Genomic DNA, 21113 nt, shown 5'->3' with positions numbered 1-21113 from the left:
CAGCCATTCCGCAGTGCGCCCTCTAGCGCCCCCGATTCAGAGAAAGCACTTTAGAAATGATGATGCTTGTATGTAATACTGTCGCCTCTGAAACTGAAACTGTTATTTTTGCACTACAGCACACCGTACCTTATATTTTTTTCTTCGTGGTTTTTAATTTCACGTCCTGTTTTATTTTTCCATCAACAATTACAGGCCGGCTTTTACCCTGTGTGATGAGAAAAACAATTAACTCAGGCTTACCATTATTGGTCACCAAGATTGATAGACGGAGCGTCAGATGGAATGGAGGAGTACCGCGAAGAAGAGGAATGGCTGGATGCATGCAACTTCCCAAATTGAACAGGACAACTACAACATACAGTTACAGTATCCTCTTCACTTCTCCTTATCTTTTAAATAATGTTATATTGTTGTGAACTTCTATGAGTGTGAGCATTTTGCTCTCTGCTTCAAATTCATCCCTCCAGCTATTTGATAAGGTTTTCTTTGCTATTTTTAAAACTAATTTAAAATACTACTAAGTGTTTATTCTCTTTGAGGGCGGATAGGCAAGTGAAATTGCGTAATTACTGAAGCCCTGTACTGTCACATTGTTTCTTCATAGTTAGTAAGTTGTAGTACTACTTTTCAGTAACCTAACCATCCATTTAGCAAACAACTTCATGCATGCAGTAGTGCATGCACTTCCTTTATGTCCCTTAAAAGATTTATGGATATCCTCATTTTTTTTTTTGTAACATCATTTTTATTGCAGTACCAAAATTTTGCATATACAGTACAAATATGAATAATAAATCAGTACAGTATGATGGTGCACAGTTATTCGATGCCCATGATTACCCTGCCCGTGCCCTCATTCAGAAGGCCGGGCTGCGGCGATAGTATGTCCATCTCCTGCATCTTCTCTCGATATCCAGTTCTTGAAAGCACAGGAGGACGTGGACCGCTTTTAAATTTTTGCCCCACCCCCTCCCCCTATCAACAGCCCCCCGAACTCCCCGACACCCCCCCCCATGGCTGCGCTGTGGTGGAATCCTAGAAAACTTAAGGTTCGGTTGTGCAAGAAGGAATGTAACATTCGCTAATGGTGTGCTCCTGGTGTGTTGATGGGGTCAACTATATCAGAGTCCGTGTCCTCTCCCTCCTCCTCCCCAGTACCATCCAGGAGTGCCTGCACTACAGTCTCCCATGCTAACGCCCTCTCCAAGGCTTTCTCATCCGCAGCCCTTCTAGCCAGCTGATATCGCAACGTACTTTCGCACGCCGCCCACTTCAAGCATTCATTATACCAACGCTTGTACGTGGGCCCCTGCCTTGATTTCCAATTCCTGGTGATTTCCCTCTTCACCAATATCAATCCCATATCTATAAACTTGCTGGTCGTCTTATTTTTTGGTGTGTGAGGAAACCAGTGCAGTATTCCCACCGCTTTGGTGTATTGTATCTCTCTATCCGTAGCGTTGTTCAGTGCTCTCCCAATCTCCTGCCAATACTCCCTCAACTGGGGGCAATACCAGAGCATATGACCCAAGTCCGCCTCCAGTGTGTTACACCTAGGGCAGGCGTAAGATATGCCCTATGAAGAATATAGAAACGTATAAGTTGGAATCTGGTGTTTCTCGTGCTCTTTCGCGCCCTCCGCAGCAGTTGACCCCAGGTGGCATCAGGAATCTCCATTTGGAGGTCCAGTTCCCATTTAGCTTTTGGGGCAGTGAGCGGCTGCAGGGTTTCTCGCAACATTCGAGAATACGGACAGGTCACTGCCTTAAAAGTTCTCGCCGCCATCATCGTATATTGGCAAGCCATAGAAGTAGCAGGTTCCTGCAGCCCTTCGCCCCAGTGCCCCTGCATAGCGCCAGTCACTGCCGCGTGCAAGAGATAATCTCCTCTGGGTAAGTCAAATCACTCTTGTAGATCCTGGAACGGAAGCAAGGTTCTGCCCTCATAGAGGTCACCCAACATCTGGACCCCAGCCTCCTCCCAATCCAGAAATCTCGACCAATCCCCACCATGAGGTAGGGCGGTGATCATGCCCAGCGGGATCTCTGGTGCATACATTCGATGGACCCCCGCCGGTTTGCGCGCCCGGTTCCAGCAAAGCCGAAACGTCTGTTCCTCTACCGTCAGGTCCCTGACGAGCAGTTTCTGATGGAGGGCAATATACGCAAGCACATGACACGGGGTGCCCTCGTCTCTGCCTTGTTCTGGGCCCCGTACACCCTCGCGACCTCCTGGGTAAAGGTTTGCAGCTGTGCCGCCAGATAATAGCACTCAAAATCAGGAATTGCCATACCTCCCTCATCCTTGGGCTGCAAGAGGGTATCCAGCACTATTCTTCGCCTACCCGTACCCCATATAAACGCTATGATCAGTGATCTCAAACGGCGGAAGACGGAGTCGGGTATCCAGACCGGCAGGGTTCGGAAGTAATATAGTAGCCTAGGGAGCGCCACCATCTTCAGCAGGGAGACACGACCCGTCATTGAGAGTGGTAGGGTGGCCCAAAAGTCCATATTCCCTTTCAAGGCGTTAATGCAACGGGTAATATTACCATCCAGCATATCCGCAGGTGTATGATAGACATAAACCCCCAAATAGTGCAGGCAATGAGGCTCCCATCTAAGTTCCTGAGTGATGAGAGGGCACGGCTCTCCTCGTCGCAACGGAAACAGGCAAGACTTGGTCCAATTGACCTTCAGGCCCGATAACCTCCCGAACAATTCAAGCAGTCGCCTCGCACCCACCAGTTCCTCATCTGTATTAGCCAAAAACATCAGCAGGTCGTCCGCGTACAGCGAGATAGCGTGCGGCCTGGCCCTATAGACCAGTCCCCTATAATATCGTCCCGATCTGGCCTCCGCTGCAAAAGGTTCCATTGCCAACGCGAATAAAAGGGGGGAAAGTGAGCATCCCTGCCTAGTACCGCGTCGCACTGGATATTGACTCGAGATCAGCGAACCCACTCGGACCCTCGCCGTGGCTTCCGTATACAGCACTTTGGTCCAGCCGATGTGGCCCTCCCCTAGACCAAAACGCCTCATCACTCCGTACAAATAACCCCACTCTAGGCTGTTGAACGCTTTCTCAATATCTATGGAGAACACTAGGGGAGTGGTCTCCTCCTACAACCGAGCTCCCAGCAGTCGAGTCAGCCTGCGGATGTTGTGGGTGGTGTTCCGCGTAGGAATGAAACCGGACTGGTCTTTATGAATCAGGCCTGTCATGTGGGTTAACAATCTATTAGCCAAGATTTTGCTCAGAATCTTGTAGTCCGTCGTGAGCATGGATAACGGGCGATAGGAGGAGAGGTCGCTACTCGCTCTACCAGGCTTCAACAGAGGCACCATAAGAGCCTCACACATGGAGTGCGGTAGTCTCCCTCTCGACCGCGCCTCATTGTAAACCAATTGCAAGTGCGGGGCTAAGTACTTCATATATTTACTGTAGAACTCAATCGGCAGGCCGTCAAGCCCCGGGGTTTTATTTCTAGCCATCTGCTTCACTGCGCATCCTATTTCCCCAATCGTTATAGCGCGGCCCAGTTCCTCCGCCTCCGTTTGTTCTAGTTGTGGCAACTGCAGTCCCCCAAGAAAGGCGTCAAGTTCCTCCTCCCCGCCCACCGGTCCACTCTCATACAGGCCCCCAGGATCCCGGCCTGGGTGTGGCAAAGCCCGCCCCCCTCCTCCTCGATGGACACGATTGGAGTACCCCGCCGAAGTGGGTTGGCAAGCCAGGCCAGCATAGTCCCCGCCTTGTCGCCCTCCGCATGCGCCCTAGTCAGGTAGACCTTGTGATCAAAACTACGCAGTCGCTCCAACTCCACCGCCATTGCTTCTCTGGCTTTACCAACCTCCTCCCGAAGCTCGGGATGATTCGGGCGCTCCCGTTCCAACCTCCTCAACCTTTGCTCCGCACGGTCGAGGTCATCCAACAACGTCTTGCGGGCACCCACAGCGGACCCAATACAGTGTCCTCGAACCACCACCTTAAAAGCATCCCACTCCACAGCCCTGGTGGACGTGGTGCCTCCGTTCTCCTCAAAGTAACGAGTCACCCGCTCCCCCTAGGCCTCCCTAAACAACAAGTCATCCAGGGCATCAGGCTGTAGTCGCCAAGTTGGGACACAAGAGACATCTACCATCCAATTGAGGGATAACAACAACGGATTATGGTCAGACAATGTGCGGGCCAAGTATTCCGCACTTCCTACAGCTGCGAGGACGGGAGAAGAGCACAAAAACACATCCAGCCTGACATGTAGGTCGTGTATACTAGAATGAAAAGAGTAATCCCTCGTCATGGGGTGCAGCGTCCTCCAAGCATCTCCCAGATCCCAACTCTCCTGCCAATCCAACCTCCGTTTCGCTAACCTATGTACTGGTGATGAGTGTAATGGGGGATGAGACCTATCTAATGTGGTGTCCATTACTGACTTAAAATCTCCACCCATGATCATTGGGCCCGCCAAATAGCTCGCCAACTTGCCCGAGAGTGCTGACAGCAAGGCGGGCAAATCCACATTCGGAGCATATACACTACACAATGACACCATTCGCCCCCTAAGTCTCCCTTCCACAGCCACGAACCTGCCTTCTGGATCTACCACTTGCTTGGTGACCTGAAAGGGAACCTCAGCACGTATCCAAATCATGGCGCCCCTTGCAAAGGCCGAATACGTTGTGTTAAACAGCTGCCTCCTCCACCTCCTCTGCAGCGCCACTCCTTCCTGTCTAGTGAGGTGCGTCTCCTGAAGGAAAGCTATATATACTCCCCTACGCGTCAGATAAGCGTGGACCTTGTGTCTGCGCACCATAGTATGTAGACCCCGCACATTCCAGGTCATACATTTTAAAGCCCCCGTATTAGCCATACCCTCCTGTGTCCCCGGACATGACAATGACAGTTTCCAACCATGCGCTTATGCCAACACAATACTGAGCCCCCCACCCTCTCCAAACAACTGAACCCCACACCCTTCCAACCCCAACCTGATCTCCCCCAACTTCTCTCGGTTCCCACCCCCCCAGGACAGGACCCACCTCTATCAGAAGAGAGCCCATCCAAACTATTGCAACTAGGTGAACTTTCTTCAAAGAGACACACTACAATTCGCAGTCTCCACTGCGATGACCTTAAGGGCCAGTAGGGCGCGGCCCGATACCGAAGGAGTTCTTCAAACCAGATTAGTCCTGCATATCCCGCCCCGTGATCCCCACATGATCACTCACGAAGTTCCACAATAATGTTAAACTGCATCCACGGGCACGGCATCCCAGTATCAGACCACCAAACCGTTCTCAAAAGCAAGTGTCTCAGGCCTCGACGATCTCTCCCGATGTTTGCAGTGTCACAATAGGGCCCTTGGCACCACCAAATTCTGAAAGGTCCGTTTCCGACCCCGTACCCTGCTCCTCCGAGTCTGTGCACTTCCTGGACTGGCTCCGCGCCGTTCCTGAGAGATCCACCACCGCCTGCAGAGCCGCCTTCCGCTCCTCCTCGGTCTGTGACACTGATGGTCTCCCAGATCTGCGCCGGTTCTTCCGAATCCGCTGCGATTTCCTGGTTGGTTGTTTCCTTTGCGCCTCCTCTGCCCTGATTCTGGCCCCGTCTGTTCCAGCCTTATAAGTGTCCCACCATGCCCAAGCGTCTGCCGAAGTGGTAAAGAAAAGCGAGTTATCGTCCACCACCACCCTTAGCTTCGCTGGGAAGAGAAGGGAGTATTTGATGCCCTCTCCACGGAGTTCTCGCTTAAGCGACAGGAAACTGGCCCTGAGTCTCTGAGTCTCAAAAGTGTAATCCGGGAACAGAGTGACCCTATTGTTGCCAACCTGGAAGGGCCCTGCCTCCCTGGCTCTCTGCAGTAACCAGTCTCGGTCCTTATAATGGAGCAGTTTAATCACTACCGGACGAGGGGGCAGTCCAGGAGCTGGTGGTCGGGTCGGGACTCTATGGGCTCGTTCTAGCGAGAAGAAGGCAGAGAGCCCTCCGGCGCCACTTCAGTTCGTAGCCAATGGTCGAGGTAGCCTACCATGTCGTCTCCCTCGTTTTTTTCCGGAAGGCCTACCAGACGAACGTTATTGAGCCTACTTCTATTTTCAGCGTCCTCCGCTCTCCTCTCCAACACTTTTAATCTGTCCAGAGCATCTGCCATCTGGCCCCCCAACGTTTTATGTGCTGGGGTCAATTCTTGCAGGGACATCTCCACGCTCTAGACCCTGTCTTTAAGTTTATCATGCTCCGCTTTTAGGAGACCTAGGCCTGTCGCTACCTGGGCAATGTCCTGCTGCAGAGTATCCTTTGTGGTTGCGATAGCTTCCAGTATGCGGTCCTGCATGCGTTGGAGAGCAGAGTGGCCCTGGTCTGCTCCATCCATCGCTTCTGGTTCGCCCGCTCCGTCTCCCTTCCCTTTCGGTTTCCCCATCTCGGCAGCAGCAATCGTTGGCCCCGGCAGCCCGATCTTCTGCTATGTTCGGCTATCGCCCAATCTCCGTGCGATCCGTCCGCAGTTCAGGACCCCACCTCCGGAGAGTTCCCTGGAGCAATAGGGCCGGAGACCCGGGACACACGTAGACACTGATCACTGTCCAGGCCCCTTTTACGGGGTCGATCTGTCTCCCGGAATCAAGGCACCGACGATGGGGTCCCCGAAACCTCGGTCCACACGTGGAGAGTGGAATGGTCGCCTCACAGGGCCGCCGCCATTTTAGGCCTTCCCTGGCGAGCTCTCCTACTCCCTCCTTCCACCGTCGTAGCTTCACCAGGGTAAAAAGGAGGTCACCCGTGCCGCCTCACAGACCTGGGGGAAGCCCTCCGATCTAGCAATCACCACTGGTACTGGAACTCCAGAAGTGCAGGACCGCAAGTCACCTCCGCTCTCTGCGTCACCAGCTCAGGCCTCAGGGCGCCATCTTAGATCGAAGCTGATCGTTCCTGCGGCACTTGCTAAGTTCGATTTTCTGGACGATAAGCAACCGTAATCCGCAAACCCAGAACGCCGTTGCCTCCGTGGCACTTTCAGCCAAGATATTTTCCAATTTTGGTTGGAATTCGCGTGGATTATCAGGATAATATCCGGGATCGGGCGCGGCATCCAAGCCACGCCCCCCCCCTTTATGGATATCCTCATATCCAAAGATTTTGTTTATCTTCATCTGTTGTCCATGCTGTGTTTTTTTCCCTCTCTCCATAAGACTTTTCCCAAAAACCCCAATTCCCATCCAATTTTCAAACCCTAACCCTCTTCCCCCGGGCTGTGTGATTTTTATTGAGGTGTGACTAAATGACAACAATAATTCCACACACTTGCTGGGGAGGATAAGGTCAAAGCAACAGAAAAATCATTCAAATCAGAATTTCATGTGCGCCATCGTGGATTGATCATCAACAACATCCTCCTCCTACACCTGACAAATTGAATGCTTAATGCTTACGCTGCTGTGTCCTTCGCATTCAATACTATTTCTTATAGTAGCCATACTCCACGCAACTAGTACTTATATTTTGAATACTTTAGCATTGCTTAGGCTACAATTTATGGCACTGTTCTTGTGTACTGTACTATCTATCGTACTGTTCTAATGCTACATTCAGGCCACTCAATGTTTCATTTCCTTTTTTTTCATATGCTGCTACAGCCAGTGTGTACCACTACTACTACCAGCACAACGATGACATTTTATCTGTTCAGGATTCCATACCCAACCTTAATAGCCAGTTCCCATGCAGCCAGCCCTGTGCCTAGCCCTATTCTCAAACACGAATCAGAGGTAAGATAAGCATTTTGGGGGAGGAAGAATAATGGACTAGGAGGAGAGGAGAGACTGACGGTAGTACCAGTAAAGTAGTAGGACAATTGAATTCACTAACTCTGTCAGTGGCACTTTTGTACAAATTTGGGCGGTTAGGCAATTTGAATCAACCAGCCAAGTTTCAGGAAAACAAACGTACAGTTAACACCCCCGCCTCCCCCACAAAACAGTAAAAAAAACGCATATGCTATGTTTAAGTAGAGAAATAAATAATTATTGGAGCCCTAACAAAAATAAACTAGCCCACAAGAAAGCCCAACCCACCCCCCTCCCTAACCCCAACCAATGTCCAAATGTCCTTAAAAAAACTCCCTTTCCCCAACACCCAATTCCCCCCCCAAACCCCCACAACAGTCTATAAAAAAGGGGCAAGGGACAGTCACTTCTTCCGGTAGTGTCCTGTGGACAGGTGGTCCCGCATCTCTTTATGGAGGTCCCGTAGCTGGCGCTGGAGCTTCTCCACCACGCACTCCAGGGAGTCCACTCTCCTGCGGCGGCAGAGCTGATGTGCCATCCAGGCTCTGGGATGGCAGCAGGTGTTTTGCTTGCTGCTGTGCGGCGGCGGGAGGCTGTCCGACCATGGCACCATACTACTGAAGGCTGCTGGCTAGTGGTCCCCGGGGCACTGGAGGAGGATGCAGTTGTTGCTGCCTCCTCCTGCCCCCGAGCCTACAGCCGCTGATATTCAGCGCAAATGGCCTCCAGCTTCCTGACAGTCATCTCCTTTCTGGTGAGCTTTTGTGGAGCATCTATATGAAGAAAGAAAAAAAAATACTGTAACTAATACTCTTTAACATTGACACAACAGAAAGTTGTCTCACAGTAACACTAGCAACTTGCAAGCACAGTATAACGTTTTGGCATGTATCTTTCTGCCGTCTTTGTAGGCCTGTAACATTAGTGGGAGTTTCAGGAATTCTAATAGCTGCACTATGGACTCACTACATAGTCAGAGAGTCAGAGAGTACACCAGTCTTCTACTTTTTTCTCTTGTTTTGCAAAAGAAATTACTTGTACGTGAACTTGTGGTAGCCGGCATAATGCCAGCTCAGTCAGCTTGCACCCAAGAAAAACAGACACAAGCCATGATGACGCAGACTCGCATTACTTTGAGCAGAACATGCAGGTGGGGATAGGGAAGCTCTTACTTTTCTATAGGGGTGGCACTGACCATACTCGATTACATCCAGGGCTACTGCTCAATGTAATTTATATTTTGCACTGCTCCCCCGGGCCTTGACTACTACAAAAGGAAAATAAAGATTATTCATTTCTGATCATATATCCTGCCGATCACATGATCTTTGCTTATATGATGGATGACTTTAGGTGCTTTGTTTTTATAGATTGAGTGAACAACAGCGATAGTCCACCCATGACACAGCTGAAAGAAAATTATTAACATAGGGAGTGAGTGTGGTACCCATAATTGCCGGAGGAAGGGACTTGACTTGATATAATGTCAACTATACAATATATACACAGTATATGCTGCGCTTGCAAAGTAAACTACCATACTGTTAGTCAAGGGAGTATTTCTGAACAATCACAACTTCTAGTATTTGGATTTCCTCTGCTTTGCTACTCTGGCAGGGACATGCTGTTCAAAGTAACACTCTCCATCCACTGAGCGTCTGCTCTACAAATATACCTCTGCTATCTATGAGGAAGAAGATACCATCCAGGCTTCCAAAGTAAACATCTATCATTCTTCTTAATGTCTCACTCTCAACTGTACCAACTTTACTTTTTCTCAACAACCAACTAACAACCTTTTCATTTTATTTGGTAAACCACCGTCTTGACTTGCATTTGAGTTTCAGCCAAATGATATATTGCAATGCACACCACACATGCATTTTCTGGTTCACCCACACAGGCAGTCATCTTTTCTTTCTCCTCCAACTATCCTTGCTTCAAGCAGCCATGCATCTGATTCCTTCCTATCAGCCACCTCTGTCTGCATTTAAAAACACGTATCATTCTTTACAGTCATAAACATTACGACTCGCTCGTCCTTCTTCCCCCCTAGGTTCTTTCCCTTTTCGTTCATCACATCCCTCAAGTTCATCTGATATGACTTAGCTTCACGATAAAGTTTCCCAGCTGAGTTCAAGTCAAATAGAGGGGGCCATTGCTTACTCGAGAACTACCGCCGCTAATGCTATTGCTAAGTCAAGGGTGACTGTCTTCTCGGTCGTTGGGAAAAATGTAGTTCTAAATTAGTAACTGTTCTTAACAGTACAGTGTACTTGTACTAGTGTACTGTCTACTGTACAGTACATCATACACTCCTTTGTGAGCCTACTCTAAAATGTAAATAAGTAAGGAGTATAATAACTTACCACCGTCCGCCGCTGCTGAGCCATCCCCCTCAGCTCCTCCTGGTGGCACTTGTGGCACCGCCGCATCAGCCCCTGGAGTGGACGCCTCCGCGCTGCTGGCCCCGGCACTGGTGGTGGGAGATGCCGCATCCGATGTTGTGATGACGCCTAGAAAAAACATGTCATATTTTTAGATGCCATACACCACCCCCTATTTTGTCTCGTAATGGAAGAAAATGTTAATACATAACCAATTTTTTATTATTGGGAATGAAAAAAAATTAGGGTTTTGGGGAGGGTGTTAACCTTTTATATGCTTAGCCATTACATGCTACACTTTTTGGCACAACTGAAGAATGCTTGCTTTTTAACATGCACCATTTTTCTAATTACACACAGAAGATTTCATTGCCCTTCTGCCAACAAGAGCTTTTGAATTCACCACCTACTTCTGTCCCTTACTCATCACCACCAGTACTTGAAGTTCAAACAAGGTGAGGGCTCCCGCACAGTTATTCTAATAATTAGATGTGTTAAGTTCAAGTATATTGAATCTAGGGAAGGGTGTTTAAACTTTAACGTCATCTATCACCACTGCTCGCTCCGAATACTGCGCTATTAAAAATAAAGAAATTGTTTTTTTATTTCGTATTTGAAAATAACACTTTAAAATTAAAAAACACTGTGTGGTTTTTGATCACGAGTGAGTGAGCGGAAGGGTTTGCACTACTGCACTTTGCAGGCATGCTTCCGTGACTCTGATAGGTCGGGACTCAGCGGTAGTCTTCTTCTGTTCTTCTGGGTCGTATAATCATTGGTAAGACACACTAGATAGTCGGTCAGGGGATTGGGGGGTTCAACTTCTGCTTGGACTGAGGTATGTGGAAAGTTGAACTTAACCTATCATCAACAATGTCCTATTTTTCCTGTCCATACTTCTGTATGTGCAGAACAGTCCCTGGAACACTAGCGGTATGGTATGTGCTTCTATCAAATTAAAAAAGCCAACTACTAGTTATTCTTGGTGGACACATTGACATTTTGTTGTTGGAAATTGTCAAAGCACTTACATTAAGAAGACTGGAATAGACAGCAAGGGCAACCCAGAGGACTGCACTCAGTGCCTAGAGCTATTGTTGGATCAGAGTTTTGTTTAACACCGTTTGCTGACTGGGCACGCGTAGCTTCTTACACAGACCGAATCATAATAATAGTAAATAGTAATAGCACAGAGAGTGATAGCAGAGGCAGGATAAGAATGTAGAAACAGTCTAAAAGAAGATCAAAGACTATTTTGTAAAAAATAGAATTAGGAAACAGTTTGGAATGAATAGGTGCTGTAAAAGTTAGGGAAGTATAATTATTAATATTAACAACAGAACAACTTACTGGGGCCAGCAGAAGAGACCGCAGAGGACCGATCCTGCCCACCTTGTTCTGCTAGTGTCGCTGTCGTCCCCTTGCCCCTAGGAGTTGCTGATGATCATGAAATAAACATAAACATGGATGATTGTTTTTTTGAAATATTTGATTTCTTTGACCACAATCTTAAATTATCCCGGGGAAACAAATTAGCAACAATTGCACTACATGTATTAACCTATCTGATCTGGTCAACTAGGAGGATACTAGTACAGTATTGCTGGATTTGCAGACCGTCTACTTGGAAAGTTATGTAAATCACTAACTAAACCAACAACAAAAAGGTTCTACTACGACTGCCAGCACTCAGTGGCATGCAACGTGACAGACACAGTCCATCATCATGATTGCAGACCACTAAAAAATGCCCTACTACTAATAACAAGTCATAATATACTCAACCTATCAATCCAACACTATCTCTTCTTCTTAGTGGCAGCAGGAGTACAAAGGAAGGACTAGACTTGAGTCTCTAGTCTCTCTAGCATTACGCAGTTCTGTAAAGTACTACACTCATACATAACCAGGCCAAATGAGCACAAAGTTGCAAACAAGTAAGCATAGTAGCAATGCCACTGAGCAGCCGAGCAGTACACCTGCAATCACAGAAGCTATAAACATTAATTTACCTGCAATGTAATCGAATTGTCAGCATTCTTGCTATTCGGGAAAAACATATATTAGCAATATAATAATAACACAGAGCAGAAGAAAATACAGTAGTTATTAAATAGCTACTCACCAAGCCCGGGGATCTCCACACCTAGCAGGTCGAGCAGGTCCTGTTCCTGGTCAAGGAGGTCAGCCCACTGGTGCGTCGCCTGATGGTAGGTGCGCCGGACCCCCGACTCTCTAAACCCAGAGCGTGCAACGCTCCCGGAGGCCATACCCTGCACCGGGCCGGCCACCTGCTGCGACGGTCTTCGAGAAGTGGCACTGAACATAAAAGATAAGTGCGGCCACCTCCACCGTGCTAAAAATCACCCGGGCTATTACTTGCTCCCCCCTCAAGCGCCCGCGAGGGAGCCGGGTACGGGGTGAGGGACCCTTCGCCTTGCTCTTCCCGGCTCCCTTTGCCATGGTCCTGGACAGAAATGGAAATAAATAAGGAAGAGAATAGGGAAAAAGTAAATAAAAGAAAAGAGTTAAAAAAGTTGTTTTAAAGTAAACAAAAGTAGAAAAAAACACAAAATATAAATGTGGAAAAAAAGATGGATAGATAATGAGTAAAAAAAGATTAAAAAAAAGTTCAAACAAACTAAGGATTGCAAAAATGAAAGCAGGATAGAAAAAACATTCCCAGAACCATAGCAATGAATGAAAAACAAGATGGCCGCGCCCATTGAGGACCGCATCGGTAAGTTTGCATGATATTTCCCCCGCGAGCACGCAAAAACGGACGCGATGACGTAATTGCGCCTACACATAGGAAATGCCCAACGCGAGCATGCAACTAGCGCCCGGAAACGGAAAAACGCAATTCGAACACTGAAAACAAGGTGGCCGCGCCATGTACGACCGCATGGGTAGTTTCGTGGTCGGTGCGCTGAAAAAAACCCCGCGAACATGCAAAGCGCCCCGCGAACACGAAAAAAAAATCCGCAAATTTGCGGATTTTGCAGACTGCGAATTCGCTTTCGCACAAATTTGTGTACTGCGAATTCGCAAATTTCGCCCATACTTAATCTTTTAGTGGCACAGGAAGGGTCAGTCCACACAAGCAAGGGGTAAGTGTCAGCGAATGTTTGAGTGACACAGGAAGGATCAGTACTTGGAGGCCGGCGGTAGTTGGCAGCATATCTTTGAGTGACACAGGGAGGGTCAGTAGTTGGAGATAGGTGGCAGTGTGTCTATGAGTGGCACAGGAAGGGTCAGTACTTGGAGTTGGATGGTAAATGGCAGTGTATATTTGAGTGACACAGTAAGGGTCAGTACCTGAAGGAGGAAGGTAAGTGTCAGCTTATTTTTGAGTGACACAGGAAGGGTCAGTATTTGGAGGTGGGAGGTAAGTGATAGCATATCTTTGACTGTCACAGGAAGGTTTAGTACTTGGAGGCAGAATGTAGGTGGCAGTGTATCTTTTAGTGGAACAGGATGGGTCAGTCCTTTCAAGTAAGAGGTAAGTGGCAGCATATGTTTGAGTGGCACAGGAAGAGTCAGTACTTGGAGGCCGGTGGTAGTTGGCAGAATATCTTTGAGTGACACAGGGAGGGTCAGTAGCTGGAGATAGGTGGCAGCGTATCTTTGAGTGGCACAGGAATGGTCAGTGCTTGGAGGCGGGAGGTAGGTGGTGGGGTAACTTTTAGTGGCACAGGAAGGGCCTGTACGTGGAGGCGGGAGGTAGGTGGCAGCATATCTTTGAGTGGCACTGGAAGGGTCAGTACTGGGAGGTGGGATGTAAGTGGTGGCGTATCTTGAAGTGTCACAGAAAAGGTCAGTACTTAGAGGTGGTAGGTAAATGGCTGCTTATCTATGAGTGGCACAGGAAGGGTCAGTACTTGTAGTTGGGTGGTAAGTGGCAGTGTATATTTGAGTGGCACAGGGAGGGTCAGTACCTGGAGGAGGGAGGCAAGTTGCAGCTTATTTTTGAGTGGCACAGGAAGCCTCAGTACTTGGAGGTGGGAGGTAAGTGACAGCATATCTTTGAGTGGCACAGGAAGGGTAAGTACTTGGAGGCAGAATGTAGGTGGTAGCTTATTTTTGAGTGGCACAGGAAGGGTCAGTACTTGGAGGCCGGTGGCAGTAGGCAACATATCTTTGAGTGACACAGAGTGGGTCAGTAGTTGGAGATAGTTGGCAGCATATCTTTGAGTGGCACAGGAATGGTCAGTAGTTGGAGGTGGGAGGTAGGTGGCAGCATATGTTTCAGTGGCACAGAAAGGGTCAGTACTTGGAGGCGGGAGGTAAGTGATGGGGTATCTTTTAGTGACTGCGAAAATGTGGTTTGGGGGGTGCACAACGAATTCTTATTGATTTAAAATATCCTCCTTGGAAGGTTGGGTGCTCCAAACAGGTGGCGTGTCTGACCGGCACACGTCTATGATAAATGTGGTTGGTGTGTCACCATATCACCTTGGTGACATCCCTGTGTTTTGTGCACACCTTATGCGCTTGAACAAGCAAGCTTCCACAATAAAGATGCTTATCAAAATTTATTGAAGTGACATCTTTTTTTCATGTTTTACATATTAAGCTTTTTTGAAACTGCTCCAATGCATTTGGGTGGCGTACCCTTCATCCGGGAGCTTTCTGCGGACAAAGTAGAAGATATAGCGCTAAGAGTGAGTTTGTGTCTTAGGGTGTGATTAACGTAACATGCGGGGAAGGCTGGTGTGGTGAGTGACCGGCTTTTAACACAGTGTGATCGGGAATGAGGTTCAAGAAGCAGTGATGTGCTCAGTTGTGCTCTGTGTATCTACATGAGTGGAGACGGGGTAGCAGTGACAAGTTCTTAAAACGACAAATGAAAATGTGCTTGATTGTGGTTTGCGTATCTACATGCGGTTAGGAGAACAAATAGGGGGGCGTTTTAAGCACTCACGTGTTCACGACGTTCAGGATATCTAGAGAAAAGTTCATACGAAGATGCGTTAGTATTAATGAATAAGTGCATTGGCATTGCGCGTTAAGGCGCCTATGCGGGTGGGTTACGGGTGCTTTGACTTACTCGTGGTTAATGTGCTCTGTGTCTGTGAGGCGTCTCTCCGGCGTTTGTCGTTCCCGTGGAACCAGGAAGTGAATATATAAAATCAAAGCGAAGTGTAATGGATAGAAAGGTAGGACTAGGGGGTGGCACCCATGTTGGGTGAATAAATGACTGGTAATACCATTAACAGGGTAGATAACACATTCAAGAATGGCACTGGGTAGTGCATTAACACAAAATTAACAATAGGAAATAAAATAAAATGGGAATAACCATTGAGAAATACAACAATTGAATAAACACAAATCGTAAATGAACAGCAGCACTTCAGGAATGTCTGTAGGCGACATGTGACACCATAAGTTGGTGATTTATAAATAGCAAGAAAATTCCAAACGGTCATTCAGTCCCATGGGTTTCATGGACTGTAATTTGAAAATCCATGTCATCTCTCTCCTTAGTAGTAGTTTATTATTGTCTGTGCCTTCATGTCATTCGATGACTTCGAGTATCAGAAATTTTAATTGTGAGATGTTGTGTCTGGATTCTGTTACATGTACTGCCACATTGGATCTGGAGTTTTTTGTCCTGATGTTAGATTTGTGCTCGTTAATGCGAGTTTTGATTTTCCTTTCAGTTTTGCCAATGTATATCATGCCGCATGGGCATTTGATTAGGTAGATGACGTTCTGTGTGTCACATGTTGCGTTGACTTTCAGTTTTATTTCGTTCCCTTTCATGGGGTGGTTTATAGAGTTACCCCTAATGATGCAGTTGCAATTACCGCAGTTCATGCAGGGTTGAGTACCTTTGTAGTTACCTTTTGTGGGTGTTTTCTGGTTGAGGATCTCTTTGAAGTTTGCACTGTGGGTATATGCAAAGATGGGAGGATTTGCAAAAGTGGTTCCAAAATCTTGTTCTGCGGTTAGAATCGGCCAATGTCTCAAGATGATTTTTTTGTACGCTGTACTGAGCGTTGAGAATTTGGATACTAGGATCATTCTGTCTTCGTGTCGTTGAGTGGTTCTTGTTAGCACGATCTCTCTCTGGGTTATCTGGGCTCTTCTTTTGGCCGTTTGTATTATTCCTTCTAGGTAGAAAGAAGTAGAATCTGAACTAACAAACATGGCTCGATGAGTGATGTCACTGACCATGTCATGAGTGATGTAATATGTGACGTCATCAGCAGTGCATTGCAGGCGCGCAAGTTATAGTGAGTCCAACTAACTATAACGTGGGAATTTCAATGGTTTTATGTCAGTAAAATTTCCAGCTAACTATAACTGGTGTGAAACCTATGGTTTTTTCAGTGAATTTAATAGGTTTTTTAAATGCTAATTCCTAACTATAACTGGTGTGAAACCTATGTTTTTTTCAGTGAATTTCATAGGTTTTTTAAATGCTAATTCCTAACTATATATAGGGCCTCAAACCTGTTTTTTTCAGTCATTCCCTTGGGTAAGTTCTGTTCCAAACTTCACACTTTTAAAATCCATTATTTACCTCAGTGGGACCCAGAGTGCAGAGCTGATCATTTTTACCTTCATTTGCTGTGCTGCAGCAGGCGTGGACACAGTTCCCACCAGCTTCTGGGCCTTTGCAAACATATGTGTATATATATATATATATATATATATATATATATATATATATATATATATATATATATATATATATATATATATATATATATATATATATATATATATATATATATATATAAACGAACATATGAACAAGCCTGCTGCATATATATGGACAAGCCTGCTGGTCAGGCGAAACGCGTCCTGGGGCAGCAGAGAAATAAATCATCACTTTTGGTCTGCACAAGTCTCGTACTGGTAGTCTTTTTCTGCCTGGGAGATGAAGTGTTGTCGGGACTGGCTCCGGAGGTCCCGTACGAGACGAGACGCCCGCTGTTCTGGAAGGTGGCAATTTTCTTCTGGAGAAGGAGGAGTAGTAGATATATATATATATATATATATATAAATTTATGGGTCAATCTCTGCTAGAATGGTTATGACCACAGAAAAACACAGACCACCACACGGCTCTTCGAGTGTTTACAGCAGAGGTTTATTATCCATCACAAGTTAGGATAGGCACGACGTGTTTCGGGCAAGGACTGCCTTTGATCACATATATATATATATATTCACGAGCAATTGTCCCAATCTGGGTGAGCGTCCTTTAGCTGGCGCTGGCTTTTAAGAAGACGCCGCACACCACTTCAATTCTGCTTTGTTGTTTTTATTCTCCTGTAGGTTTCTCCCACCTATGCGTTTCGGACTATACAAGTTCCTGGTCACGGTGTACAAACCGTGACCAGGGACTTGTATAGTCTGAAACGCGTAGGTGGGAGAAACCTACAGTAGAATAAAAACAACAAAGCAGAATTGAAGTGGTGTGCGGCGTCTTCTTAAATGAGAAAAAATTGCTGTAGTGATATATATATATATATATATACTCTCCAGCAGCACTGTCTTCTGTTGGAGTTTCATTTTGCGCCACCATGGTCGAATCAACATGTGACTTGGGGGCGGGGGCTTACTTACCTTCCAATGAGGGTGGTACTGGACATTTTGAAGATGCAGGTGGGGTCATCACGTGTCAGCAACAGCAACCGAAGAAGGCTCATTGCCGAAATGCATTTTGCTACGCTGTCTCTCATTAAAAACGGCTCCTGCACAGTTCCCTCGTGTGGCCTCTTCTCCTTTCTTATCTGCGAGGAGAGCTGTTTTTCATTCAAATTCACGCACATGCCAGAGGTGCGCTGGAGGCTCCGATTCTTCAAGTGGCAGAAATCAGCTGGCGCCTGCTTCTAAAGCATCAGTGTTTCCCGTTTCCCGGACCAGTTTCTGCCCGCTTCGAGTTTGTGTTTGCCTCAGCCTTCTGCCAGCTGGCAGCTTGTTACTTAACGAGGAGTCGACTGCATTGACTGCTCGGCTCTGCATTTTTGCTTAACTTTTGGCTGCACTACGCTCGAGGCTTGAACTGAGAGGGATGTGTAGGAGTGCGTAAGACTTTCCATTTACGTGTTTACCTCATTTTCATCACTGAATTTTTTCCTTTAACCCTGTCTGCCGTCCCCTGCAATACTCTCCAGCAGCACTGTCTTCTGGGAGTTGGAGTTTCATTTTGCGCCACCATGGTCGAATCAACATGTGACTTGGGGGCGGGGGCTTACTTACCTTCCAATGAGGGTGGTACTGGACATTTTGAAGATGCAGGTGGGGTCATCACGTGTCAGCAACAGCAACCGAAGAAGGCTCATTGCCGAAATGCATTTTGCTACGCTGTCTCTCATTAAAAACGGCTCCTGCACAGTTCCCTCGTGTGGCCTCTTCTCCTTTCTTATCTGCGAGGAGAGCTGTTTTTCATATATATATATATATTTTTTTTTATTTTTTTTTTCGAATCAGTAAGGGCCAAGAGCACAGGAGGACCCAGAGGTGCAGAGGGTGGTGGCAACCACTCAGAAGCGAAATCAGCTACCTCAGAGTCCGATCCTTTTTTCGAGGAATACAAGGTCATAAGAGGACTCAGACAGCGACCCGCGGCGACCACACACCCACCAAAAACCCCAAGAGGAAAACAAGGAGGGGCAGGCGGGGGCGCTCAAGGAAGATCCACTCCAGTAGTGACGAGGAGCACTCGAGGGAAAACCTGGAAATAAAAACAATAATGCCAACACAGAATACCATAGTAAATCTATCGGATAGAAAATTGACAACAAAGGAAGAAAAATTGCTACAACTTGGGGTCACCTTTTGTCCAACTCCGGCATTTGATTACACGCAGACATAAATAGATCTATTCAGATTTATTAGGAAAATGAAACTACAGAAAATACACACTCTGAACCCCAAGGTTGATGATAGAACCAGAATGGAAGAGAGTGATCCATTAACAGCAATAACTGGCAAAGACTTACATGCCATTGCTATGGCACAAACTATGATTGGAACAAGTGACTCCCAGGACTGGGAGATACATCCCACACAAACATTGGAGGAATGTGGGATCACACAACAAAGCTGTAAGAGTGGAATGACAATCAAATCTAAAATCAATCCAAGAACACCACATGATGGAATCGACACATTTCAGGAAATAGTCATTGAAGAACTAAAAGGATTACAAGCAGAGAAATTCAATTGGAAAAGAAAAAATTTGAAAAAAGAAGAATGGGCTGTGATTAAAAATCTTAAAGAGGATGAGAACATTATTATCAAACCTAGCGATAAAGGTGGAAATATTGTCATCCTTAAACGCAGCCAATATGAGGACGAGGCACTTTCCCAATTGAATAACAAAGAACATTACATGGAAATCAAAAGGGAAAAACATACAGAAAGTATTAAGGCCTTCAATGACTTGATTGAAAAATGGAAAGATAAAGGAATTTTAGATTTCAAAGATTGGAATAACTTAAAATGTGAGTTCCCCCAAATTGCAACGTTCTATCACCTACCTAAGGTGCATAAGAGTAAAATATGGCCTCCGGGCAGACCTATTGTGTCTGCAAAAGACAGTTTACTCGAAAAGACTTCGAGCTACATTGACATCTTCATTGCCCCGTTTGTCAAAGATCTTAGTTCGTATCTAAAAGATACGAAGGACTTTTTAAGGATCATGCAGTATGTGAAATGGGAAGAGGATATGATCCTAATAACATTGGACATTGCCAGCTTGTATACTTCTATTAGGCATGAAGATGGCCTACTGGCAATGAAAACCTTCCTAAACAACAGACCTATCAAGTATCGAAGCCACAATACCATGCTGATAGAACTAACAGACTTCTGTTTAAGAAATAACATCTTTTTGTTTGCAGGAAAATTGTACCTACAACTCCAGGGGACCGCAATGGGCACGTGCTTCGCCCCCAGCTACGCAAATTTATTCGTGGGCTGGTGGGAGAAGCACGTGGCCTGGGCGGGGGACAATGACAGGTGGATGAACAATATCATCCTGTGGACCCGCTACATCGATGACTTGTTTTTGGTGTGGCGGGGTTCACAGAATGAGGCTGAGGAATATATTGCTGAATTGAATAACAATAATTTGAACCTCAGTTTCACGAGCAACATTAGTAGAAATGAGGTGTTCTACTTGGACCTCCGGGTCTACGTGGAGAATGATTCAATCCAGACTGCTGTCTACAGGAAACCAACGGCAGGCAATACAATATTACACTCACATAGCTATCATCCCCGTAGCGTCATCAACAATATCCCCCTGGGAGAGTTTTTGCGCATGAAACGCAACTGCTCGACAAAACAGGAGTTCGAAAAAGCAAGAGAACAATCCAGAAGGAGATTCTTACAGAGAGGTTATGGAAAAGGGGTCTTGGATCGAGCTGAAATGAGAAGCAACGTAATAGGGAGAAAAGACCTACTAATTGATAAACCCAAATCCCCTGAATCCAAGAACAGAATGATCACTGATTACTCAGAGAAGTCACCAGAAGTTTTCAGTATAATGCGTAAGAACTGGAAAATTTTAAAAACAGACTCTGTAATCAGAAAATCCCTTTCCAATTATCCCCTCATCACATATAGGAAGGGAAACTCCTTTAAAGACCATCTAGTGAACAGTCACTATGAAAAAAATAAAAAGAACAAACCAACTGTCTCAGGCTTCTTCCCTTGCATGAAGTGCAAGGCCTGTAGAAACTCAAAAAAAGTCAAGGAATACCAAATTCCAGGGAAGAAAATCAAGAATAAGATAACTAAATTACTTAACTGTAATTCTGACTATACTGTGTATTGCTTGATATGTCCCTGTGGGAAGAAGTATATAGGGAGCACAGTGAAACCCACCAAACTCAGGGTCCTTGAACACATGAGGGCTATTACCTCAAAGGACCCAAGCTATCCAGTAGCTCGCCATTTCGAGCAAGTACAC

Source organism: Lissotriton vulgaris, chromosome 5, assembly GCF_964263255.1.
Source record: "Lissotriton vulgaris chromosome 5, aLisVul1.2, whole genome shotgun sequence".
NCBI classification, from domain to species: Eukaryota; Metazoa; Chordata; class Amphibia; order Caudata; family Salamandridae; genus Lissotriton; species Lissotriton vulgaris.
Note: the sequence above shows the minus strand (reverse complement) of the source record.